Source organism: Pinus tabuliformis, chromosome 6 (assembly GCF_031772625.1).
Source record: "Pinus tabuliformis cultivar Carrire ecotype Pingquan chromosome 6, CPIR1, whole genome shotgun sequence".
Taxonomy (NCBI): Eukaryota; Viridiplantae; Streptophyta; class Pinopsida; order Pinales; family Pinaceae; genus Pinus; species Pinus tabuliformis.
Genome location: NC_142292.1, coordinates 624,199,450 through 624,210,118, shown reverse-complemented (window position 1 = coordinate 624,210,118; position 10,669 = coordinate 624,199,450). Strand labels below are relative to the sequence as shown.

General features: G+C 33.8%; 1 pseudogene; it reads left to right on the top strand.

Annotated features, from left to right (window-relative positions):
* Positions 1–6,064: 6,064 nt before the first annotated feature.
* On the top strand, positions 6,065–7,999 carry LOC149260155 (bidirectional sugar transporter SWEET3b-like; annotated as a pseudogene).
* Positions 8,000–10,669: the final 2,670 nt, after the last annotated feature.

Sequence of the window (10,669 nt, the reverse complement as noted above, 5' to 3'; positions counted from 1 at the left end):
ACGCAAGATCACAATGGAAACACTTAGGGAGTTGGCTTACAATCGAGGCTGTAGGCTCGTGACTACAATTTAAGATGGGGGCTCGAGTATTGCGACTATGGTTCTTGGTAGAGGATATTATCTGCAATGGTTGGGGTAGCAACTCTACAAGAGCGTGATTCATTCTTAGGTAGAGGATTCTTCAAATTCCCTAGCCTGGTACCATTATGGGAGAGATAGGAGAAAATTAAGTTGCTATAATAATTAAACACTAGATAAGTCACAACAACATCCTATAATAACACACTACAATGTTGTTGAATTCCACAATTTAGAAGAATCTTTAAAATGCTAATAATAATTATATCAACTTTAACTCACATGCTTTAATAACTATCACTTTATTTAGACTTGAAACACCACATAACCTACCAAAACCTATACAAAAGAAGCAATTAATACATTTCTAACTCCAACCAAAAACAACCTTGTACAATTGTGGAAATCATATGAACTTTACCTGTCACTTATGTTAAAAGGTTATTAAATGTTTAGGGATAGCTAATAATTTATTTGACTTCTATAGCTAGAGGGAACTTGAACTTTTGCATCTACGGCATCGAGCCCATTGTTTTCCCATTATTGTGTCGGGAAGCCATGATTTTCTAGAAGGAAGTTATTTTCATCTTCCACCTTCTTAGTATTGCAAATCTGGAAAATTTTATCATCCTAGGGAGTCTTGGGAGTAGACGATCGCTTGGTGTCACTCTGAAGTTCACGAGATTTATTTCTAATCCTAGCAATATTAATTTTACTCTTAGTGCTAGTCAACATAGAGAGATAATTTTGGTTATCAACGGTGGGGTTGATCACCTCCTTATAGTACCTTAGCTTCCTTTTATTCTCCATCTTCTTAACATCCCACATCTTGTCCCTAAAATTGGGGTTAATGGTATCTTTGATATTGTCCTTGCTTCCCATGATGATCTCCTCCTTAATCCCCCAAAGTTTTAGAAAATACTGAGCATCCTAATGCCACCCAAGCTTGGGGCACATGTGTGGGTTTTGCCTAATGTTAGAAGCAATTTTTGGGGGCCTCTTGGATTCCATATTGTGAAGATTCTTCTTATCCATCAGATATGTAAACATAGTCGCACTTTCAATGGGGGACAGGCCAACTTCGATAAAGAGGATATGATACGGAGTATTTCCCTTGATGTTGAGGTTGTAGGTTATGAACTGCTTTTGGATCATCTCAATATTTCTCCACAACTCCCTAGGTATACTGCACACCCAAACTTCACATATCTATAAGATAACAGAGATGATGAGAGTATCAAAGAGGAACTTTTTTTACTTCAAATGAAAAGATCAACTGCCTTACAATTGTTTTCTAGCACATAATAAGCTTTGAAACCTCCAATAATTCTTTTCTCGATGCTATAATTTGAGTGGAGCTGATGAGGAAAGTTAATACCAAAATATTATAAGAAGAAACCTACTCAAGAAAATTGTTATCATAGACACAACTACCATGGGTGATGTTTTTACACTAGCCTTTAGTTGACTCGATTTTTTTTCCTCTCTCCTCCTCCTAGCACAAGGCAAAACCACCCCCTCGTTCGACTTGCTGATGAGGGCCATACTTTAATATTTAGATTATTATTTTAAATAATATTATTATTTTAAATAATAATGATAATAATAATATTTTTATTAATATAAATTAATAATATTCATTCATTTGTTAATTCAAGAAAATTTTAGGAAAAAATCACATAGAGAGTATTTGGTCAACGCGTTTCGAACCACCGAGGGTGGTCCATCTACAGGACAAGATGAAGATGCAGATCTCGGAGGAAGTTTAAATAAGATGATAGGTCAACCTAACGGTTAGAGGAAAACGACTATATTTGAGTGGGGAGCGAAATTTATATATATATATATAATATTATAAACCAACCAAAATTCTATTTACATTAAATTTCTTAAATAATTAATAAATAATAATTTAATTATTTGAAATAAATATTTAATATATTAATTAGCTTATTCATTCCTTATTTATTAATGTATTTATTTATTTGATTATCCAAATAGGAAATATTGTGTAAAATAAAATAAAATAAAAATATATAAATAACTAAACTAAACTAAATAAAATATAAATAAATAAATAATAAAGAGGTTAAATAAATATATAAAAATAAAAAGTGAGGGTGTGCATTAAAAAGAATAAAAATAAAAATATAACCAATTATATATATATATATATATATATATATATATATATATATATACACACACACACAAAATAAATAATAAAAGGGGATAAAAAAACAATAATAAAATGAAAACTATTTAAAATTATATAGAAAATAAAAAAGACGGTGTTAAGAAAAAAAATATATTATTAATAATAATAACAAATGTTAATAGTAATAATTGAAATTGATCACAAATACACAATATTACTAAAAAAACAATAAAAATAAATAATAAGAAAGAGCCAATCCTCTATAAAACAAAAAGGGATAAAAAGCTCAGAAAAAGAGGGGAAAGAGTAAGAGGAGAGGGCAGAAATTCAATAGTTACTAATTTTCAAGTCATCATCCCTGCTAACATGATTAGAGTATCCCTCAATTCCAATGGCTTCCCTAAACTTGCATTGATGAAATGAGAAATTTTTGCGAAGAGCTTAACCTCCACAATGCATATGTGATGCTTGGTCTTCACTGCATGTTCCGCTAAAGCCCAGGATTTGGTCCTCCCAAGTTTGTTAGCAAAAACATGTTCTTTAACCCTTTGGTCAATAGACCAACCCATTTCTCCTATGTATGAGGACCCACACGAACATGTGATGACAGGAACACATTTCAAAATCCATAGGGTTCACCTGGTCTTTAACCGATTTTAGGGAGCCTCTAATGGTGTTGAGGGGTCTAAAGGTTGAGGGAACATTATGTTTCCTCAGGATTCTCATAATATTTTTTGTCGTCCCTTGGATGAAGCGGAGGTGAGCTCTTGAATGTTGATCAAATGTGTCAGTCTTAACCTTACGACCCTTACCATCTTTGACGAAAGCTTTAACAAACCTCTCTTCCTTGGGCTATTTTTAACAATTATAAATAATAAGTCAAAATTTGATAACGTCAATTCAAATTAAAAAATTAATTTCTATAACATGCAAATATTTACTATTATAATAATATTATTTACTATTTTAGGAAATTAAATTATTGAATTGTTTGAAAATAGAAAAATAAATAAACACAAAATTTCATGGAAACATTCTTTAAAATTTTATGAAAAGATTCTTTCAAATCTTTCAAATCACTCTAAATTGTTTTTTTAATATATTTCTAGGCTTTTATGAATCATATTTACAAAATTAAAGGGTTTATAATACTAATCCTATTAATATTATCAACATTTAATATATTAATCCTAGTGTTTAATATTCATGTTAGGGTTTACCATGAATATGTATAATATTAATATTCCCTCTAGTTTATAATATTAATACCTTGTGTTCTCAATATTAATCTCTTGAATTTTTAATATTAGACTATTGGATTTATTAATCTCTTAGATTTTCTATAATAATTGGTTAGGTTGATAATATTAATCCTTTAGATTTAATATTATTACATGGGTTTATAATGCATTGGATTTATATTGATATAGATAATATTATCATATTATTATAATATAATAATTATTATTATAAATTGCAATTATAATTATTATAATTATTTCATTAATATTATAATATTATTTTATTATTATGGATATAATAATATAATAATTATTATTAAATTTATATCATTAATATCTATCAATATTTCAACCAAATTTATTAATATAATTGATATAATATATCAATTACATTTATCATAGTATGTATCACATGAAAAATTGTATTGTTTGTGTAATAGCTTTTACGATTGTTCATGGAATAGCTTTTACTTTGTTAGTGGGTAACATGATGGTAACATAAAACTGATTCAGAATGAAATATAATATAATATACTATATATTACCATTGATATTATTTACATGTTTAAGGTGGACTCCTTAATTTCATAAGCATATACTTATATTATTCTTTATTATCCCATAACTATTTTCTCAAAATACGGGGTGACGCAAATCAAATATTATGGGCTATTACCCTACCCATTTCACGAACTATGCTACCTCGCCTTCTTTCTCCCTACCCTGAATCCCATGCCTACCTTGGAGAATAGAGAACTTAGTTATAATTTTTATAGCCACATAAGAGCTAAGTTAGTTATAATTCCCAGATAAGAGCTCACTTACTCTCTCACCACCTTAACTTGGATATAATTCCCGGATAAGAGCTCAATTACACTCTCGCGACCTTACCTTTTTCAATGACATCAGGGAACACAAACTATGTGATTTTAGAATTTTATATCCTTTCATGCTTTACATTTCATGTTGTTTGAGTGTTGCATGTACAATAATTAAAGGGTAATTAGATTTTATGATTTAGGAAAATTAGATTTTATGATTTAGGAAATGATGATTTTTATGATTAGGAATATTTGTTTTCGGGATAAGGAGAGGACTACGTAAATTTTTAGGTTTATAATAACATGCTTTTTAATAGTTTTATGCTGAGTGTTTAAAATAACCCATTTTACTTGGTAGTTGTATATCACGAGTAAAATACATTTCAATGTTTTAGGCTATGTTCTAAAAAATTAGTATGTAAACAATTTAATTTAAATGTAGCATAATGTTGAAACTAATTGGACGACATAGAAAATTTATAGTTATGATGATTTTAAATTTAAAGTGGATTAGTTTAAGATTTTAAGTCAAATTGATATTTCATCAAGAATGGGGAAGACATATATACTTAATTTGAGCTACATAAATTTTATTTCAAAAAATTTAAATGTAAACTAATTAAATTTTTTGATCTATATTTCTTATTTTTATCATCAATAAATTTTATTATTTACAATATAATATAGGGGATATCATACTACTCAAAACCTTAGTTTTATTGATTTCTATTTTTTTAATTGGGATTATAAGCTTATAAGGTAAAAAACCATACATAAAGGCACCAAAATAATAAAAATGAATAGAAAACATTTTTAAACTCCCAATTGAATGAAAATAATGCTTATGCGTACCTAGGCGGAATGACGTAAAGAAAAGCCACGGGAAGTTAAAAGGCAACAACCATCAAAGCATTCCTAAAGGCAGCACTGAGTGGCATTTCCAAACTAGAGCAAACCCTAGACAATAAACTAAAATCTGGGACACTAAACCCTAGACATTTGTAAAATTGTGGAGTTTGATATCATAAACTCTTGGCCACCAAAATTTTAGAGTGTTCTAATTGTTTTTATGTGAAAAATGGATTTAGTATTATTGAAAACTTTGGGCCACCAAAATTTTGGAGTTTGACATCAAAAATTCTTGGCCATGAAAATTTTGGAATTTGACATAAAAAATTCATGGCCACCTAAATTTTAAAGCTTTCTAATTGTGTTTTTGATAATGTAAATGGATTTAGTATCATCAAAAGTCATGAGCCACCAAAATCTTAGAGCTAGATATCAAAAACTATGGGCGGCCAAAATTTTAGAGCTCGAAAACTCTAACCTATACTTACAAAAAATTTTGCCTAATTTTACCAAAATCATATGGAAATTTTCATAATTTTCTAGGTGGGAAAATTGGAAACCTAATTAGTCTAAACAAAACCGAACCAAACCAGATGAACCTAACCTAGTGAGATATCATAATCGATGCGGATCTATGTTTTCTTACCTTACTGTACTCGAATATTTACCCAGCATTTGTGATATTTTTATGCTACCATCTCGTCTTTTGCTCTGTTGTCGAATAGGTGACAATATACGTGCAGGGACCCGCAGAGATCACGTTCCCGGAACCCTTCAACAAATGGAAGTAAAATTTACACCAGAGCTATAAGTATGCACCCCACACTATAGTATCTTCACCCCCTCGTTTTTCACTTTTAAGTTTAACCATCCCGCAGACACAGAGTTTCGCGTTTCCAGAACATAGAAACGAAACGATGAATAACTTTGTACGTCTAGGGGCTGGCATTTTAGGTTCGTCAACGCTACTGTACTCCGAAATATTATGTTAGCTCTCTTTTTTCTGTTATTATAAACGTCATAGTTTTCAAGTTGGACGTATAGATTGAATGTTTAGATTCTAGTTCCTGTTAAACTGTAGCTGAACTATATAGTAACATCAGCGTCTGGTTAACCTTACATGACTTTACAGGAAGTGCCATTGCTCTTCTTATGTACGGAGCATCAATGTAAGTGTAATAGTTATCACCGCATAACCCATATTATTAATTTCTGATATTATTTTAGTGTAATCGCCCTGAATAGTACTAGGTTGAAGCGAGTTATTCAAATGAGAAAGCCAGAGAGGCTCATGGTATTAATAAACGATGATAATATTTTAACCCTGAACAGAACCACATTCAAGAAGGTCATCCAAATGAGAAGTATGGAGAGTTTTTCAGGCTTTCCATACGCAATAGCGTTGTACAACTGCATTCTGTACACGTGGTATGGATCGCCTCTAATCAGCAATGGGTGGTAAAACATTGTTGTTATGGTTGTTAATGCTGTTGGCTTCCTACTTGAGTGCTGCTTTATTTGCATCTATCTCACTTTCGCTCCACCTAAACCCAAGGTATTATCTTGTCATATTTATTTGCTGCAAATAGTTTTGAGGTTCCATAAGACCTATTTTTGTCAATCAACATGACATATATCCTTGATATCATTTGGCAGTTCAAAATCAGTTAATGTTCAATGAATATTTCTTGCAGAGGAAAATGGTAGGAATGGTTATAGGCGTGTTGATGGTGTTTGGAACTATTGCAATAACTTCCTTTTTGGCTGTCCATGATCACAACAAAAGGAAGGCCGTTGTAGGAACTGCAGGATTAGTGGCAACTGCCATTCTCTACGCTTCTCCACTATCTGTAATTGTAAGCTTTACACTGCATTAGCTCTTTATAATGGCGCATCCATCGTTTAGATTTAGTTATTGTTACGTGTACAACATGGCATTTATTGTTAATATTTCTTACCGAGTTTCTTAAACTGCAGAGAACGGTAATTCAAACCAAGAGCGTGGAATTCATGCCCAGCTTCTATTTCTCCTTCTTTGCTTTCCTTGGGAGTGTGCTGTGGATGGTATATGGCGCTCTTGTTGGGTATTTTTGATGGGAAAATACCAAAAACCAAGATTCAAACACACAGAGGCAATGCTCTGTTTTACCTCCACAGGATCTTTTTGTGCACAGGGAAGCTTAAAAAAAATTCACTGAGAAACAGAGTATTTCACCACCATAAAAACATTTCTATTAAAAAAAACTGATACAAACTTCATCCTCTTTTAATGAGAGGGATTTACCACTGTAAAATCCTTTTTACGTTCACTGCTGTGAAAAACACCTTACTGCAGTAATAAAAATTTATATAAGTTTACTGCTGTAAAACAATTTCATTATACGCTCATGGATATTACAAAACCTTCAGCACATAAAACATTACGGGCTCAGTTCTCATTTCACCTTGCGTTTTCAGAATATATCTTGTGCACTGCTGTGCATACATCCTCTGGTTCTTCATGCTGCTGCGAACACCAATGTTCTTTTCCTCCCATGTGCAACAACACAACATAAGCACACTTCACTTGTTATATTTTTTATTACAAAATGGTCAACGCACTTATAAAAAATACAACACGTTTTTATGAACATTAATACATGCTTTAAAAAAACATAAAAATCTACCTACGCATATGACAATTCATTAATAATAGGTATGGTCAACGAACTTAATTTTTTTTTACTCCACGCCATGTAGTTAATGCTGGTTGTATGCAGGTGTGCAGGTTTCACTCATGGACAGTGGAGAATGATAGAGCTGATCGGACGGCGGAGGTGAATATCGGAAGGCAGTTTGCAGCCAAACTTTAACGCCCGAGAAATTACGTTGGCTGATGTCAGGGGAGAGCCACGCGGCTACTCCAGATTTTCTCGGGCTCAAGTATACGGAAAGTCCCTTTACCGGAAAGTGGCCTGAGAACTCTCCGGCGGGATTGGTGAACGGTTTCTGGCGGTTTTGGGTGAGAACGTCTGCGTTGAAATTAGATTTCAACACTCCCCTTTAATTTCAACAGCTGGACATTCGGTCATACCCAGACACTTTCTCAAAAATTCAAAGCTTTTCTGATCCAGTGGCTTTGTCAAGATGTCTGCTACCTGTTCTTGGGTCCTGCAATGGTCCAAGACAATTTCTCCATTGTTCACCAATTCTCTGATGTAGTGAAACCTTGTATCAATGTGTTTCGTTCTCTTATGAAACACTGAATTCTTTGACAATGCAATAGCTGAGCTATTGTCACAAAAAATCACTGTCGCTTTTGCCTGCTCTTGGCCTAAGCTCCTCAACATCCTTCTCATCCAAACTGCTTGACATGCTGCTGCTGTAGCTGCCACATATTCAGCCTCTGCTGTAGACAATGCTACAATGGACTGCTTCTTAGAAGCCCATGAAATGGCTCCTGAACCCATATGAAAAACATAACCGGAAGTGCTTTTCCGATCATCTACACTTCCAGCCCAATCACTATCAGTGTATCCAACCAAATCTGAATGTTCTGAGACATTATATAAAATTCCAAACATTTTGGTACCTTTGACATACCTTAAAATTCTCTTTGCTGCTTGCCAATGTGCCTCCTTTGGCCTCTCCATGAATCTGGAAATTAAACTAACAGCATACATAATGTCAGGCCTAGTAGCTGTTAAATACATAAGGCTGCCAACAATACTCTTGTACAAACTAGGATCAAAATCCTTGCTGCTGTCCCCTCTGCTGAGCTTTAATCCCATCACTGTGGGAGTGATTGCTGCCTTGCATTCTTCCATCTTAAATCTGCCCAACACTTGATTTACATATCTAGCTTGTGAGATAAAAATTCCTTTTTCATTTTGATCTACTTCTATGCCTAAGAAGTATCTCAAGAAACCCATGTCAGTCATTTCAAATTCATCCTTCATGACTGATTTAAAATTCTCAATAAGATAAATATCATTTCCAGTGAAAATAACATCATCTACATACAAGACAACAATTAAAATTTTACCATCCTTTTCTTTGATGTAGATGGTGGGTTCTCCTTCACATTTGTCGAATTTATTATCCAATAGATATGAATCTATCTTGCTGTACCATGCTCTTGGCACTTGCTTCAGCCCATAAAGAGCTTTCTTCAATCTGCACACTTTGTGCTCTTCACCTTTCTTCTCATAGCCTAGAGGTTGTTCAACATAAACCTCTTCCTTTAACACTCCATTTAGGAATGCTGACTTCACGTCCATTTGGTAGACTTTCCATTTGTTTTGTGCTGCTATGGACAGCACTGCTCTCACGGTTTCCATTCTTGCAACCGGTGCGAAAGTCTCCTCATAATCTCTCCCATACTGCTGCTTGTACCCCTTGACAACCAGCCTTGCCTTGTGCCTTTCTATCTTGCCTTCAGCATTTCTCTTGGTCTTGTAGACCCATTTCACTCCAATAACTTCTTTGCCTTTTGGTAGCTCAACCAAATCCCATGTTTTGTTTCTCTCTATGGCATTCATCTCCTCATCCATAGCTTCTATCCATTTCCTATCTTTGATTGCATCTTCGAAATGAATAGGATCATCAACATGACAATACAAGGCAAATAAGGAATTCATTCCTTCATCATAAATTTCACTTAGATTTCTAAACTTCTTACCTTGTTCACTTGGTGTGCAAGTGCTTGAAGATGCACTTGAATTTCCTCCTTGTGGTGTGCTTGGAGAAGCACTCTCATTGATCCTCAATGGTGTCCCTTGCTGTCCTTGTGTTGGCGCTGCTGTTTGGGGATGCATTTCAGCCACTTCCTCTTCATCTTCATCATGAGACAAACAGTTTTTAACATTCACTGTTTTCTCTATGCTTCCATCCCAAGCTTCCTCTTCAATGAATTGAACATCTCTGCTGACGAAAAACTTCTTGGTATATGGGATATACAACCTGTAGGCTTTGGATTCCTCACTGTATCCAATGAAAAGACATTTCTCCCCTTTGCTGTCCAACTTCCTCCTTAGCTGATCTGGTATGTGAGCATAGGCCACACATCCAAAAACTCTCATGTGGGTGACTCCTTGCTTTCTCCCACTCCATGCCTCTTTTGGCACTTTGTTCAACACTGCTTTTGTAGGACACCTGTTCAAAATATACACAGCACAATTTACAGCTTCAGCCCAATACTCGTTTGGCAAATGCTTTGCCTTCAACATGCTCCTTGCCATCTCCATGATGGTTCTGTTCTTCCTTTCAGCAACTCCATTTTGCTGTGGGGTGTACCGAGTTGTGAACTGTTTATGTATTCCATTTTCTCTACAAAACTTTAGGAATTCATTTGAGATATACTCACCTCCTCTATCAGTTCTCAATACCTTTATGTGCAGCCCGCTTTGGTTCTCCACAAGTGCTTTGAAGTTTTGGAATTTCTCAAAGACTTCACTTTTGTTCTTGAGGAAATATATCAAAGTCTTTCTTGTAAAATCATCAATGAATGTCAAGAAATATAGGCTGCCTGCTAATGATGGAGC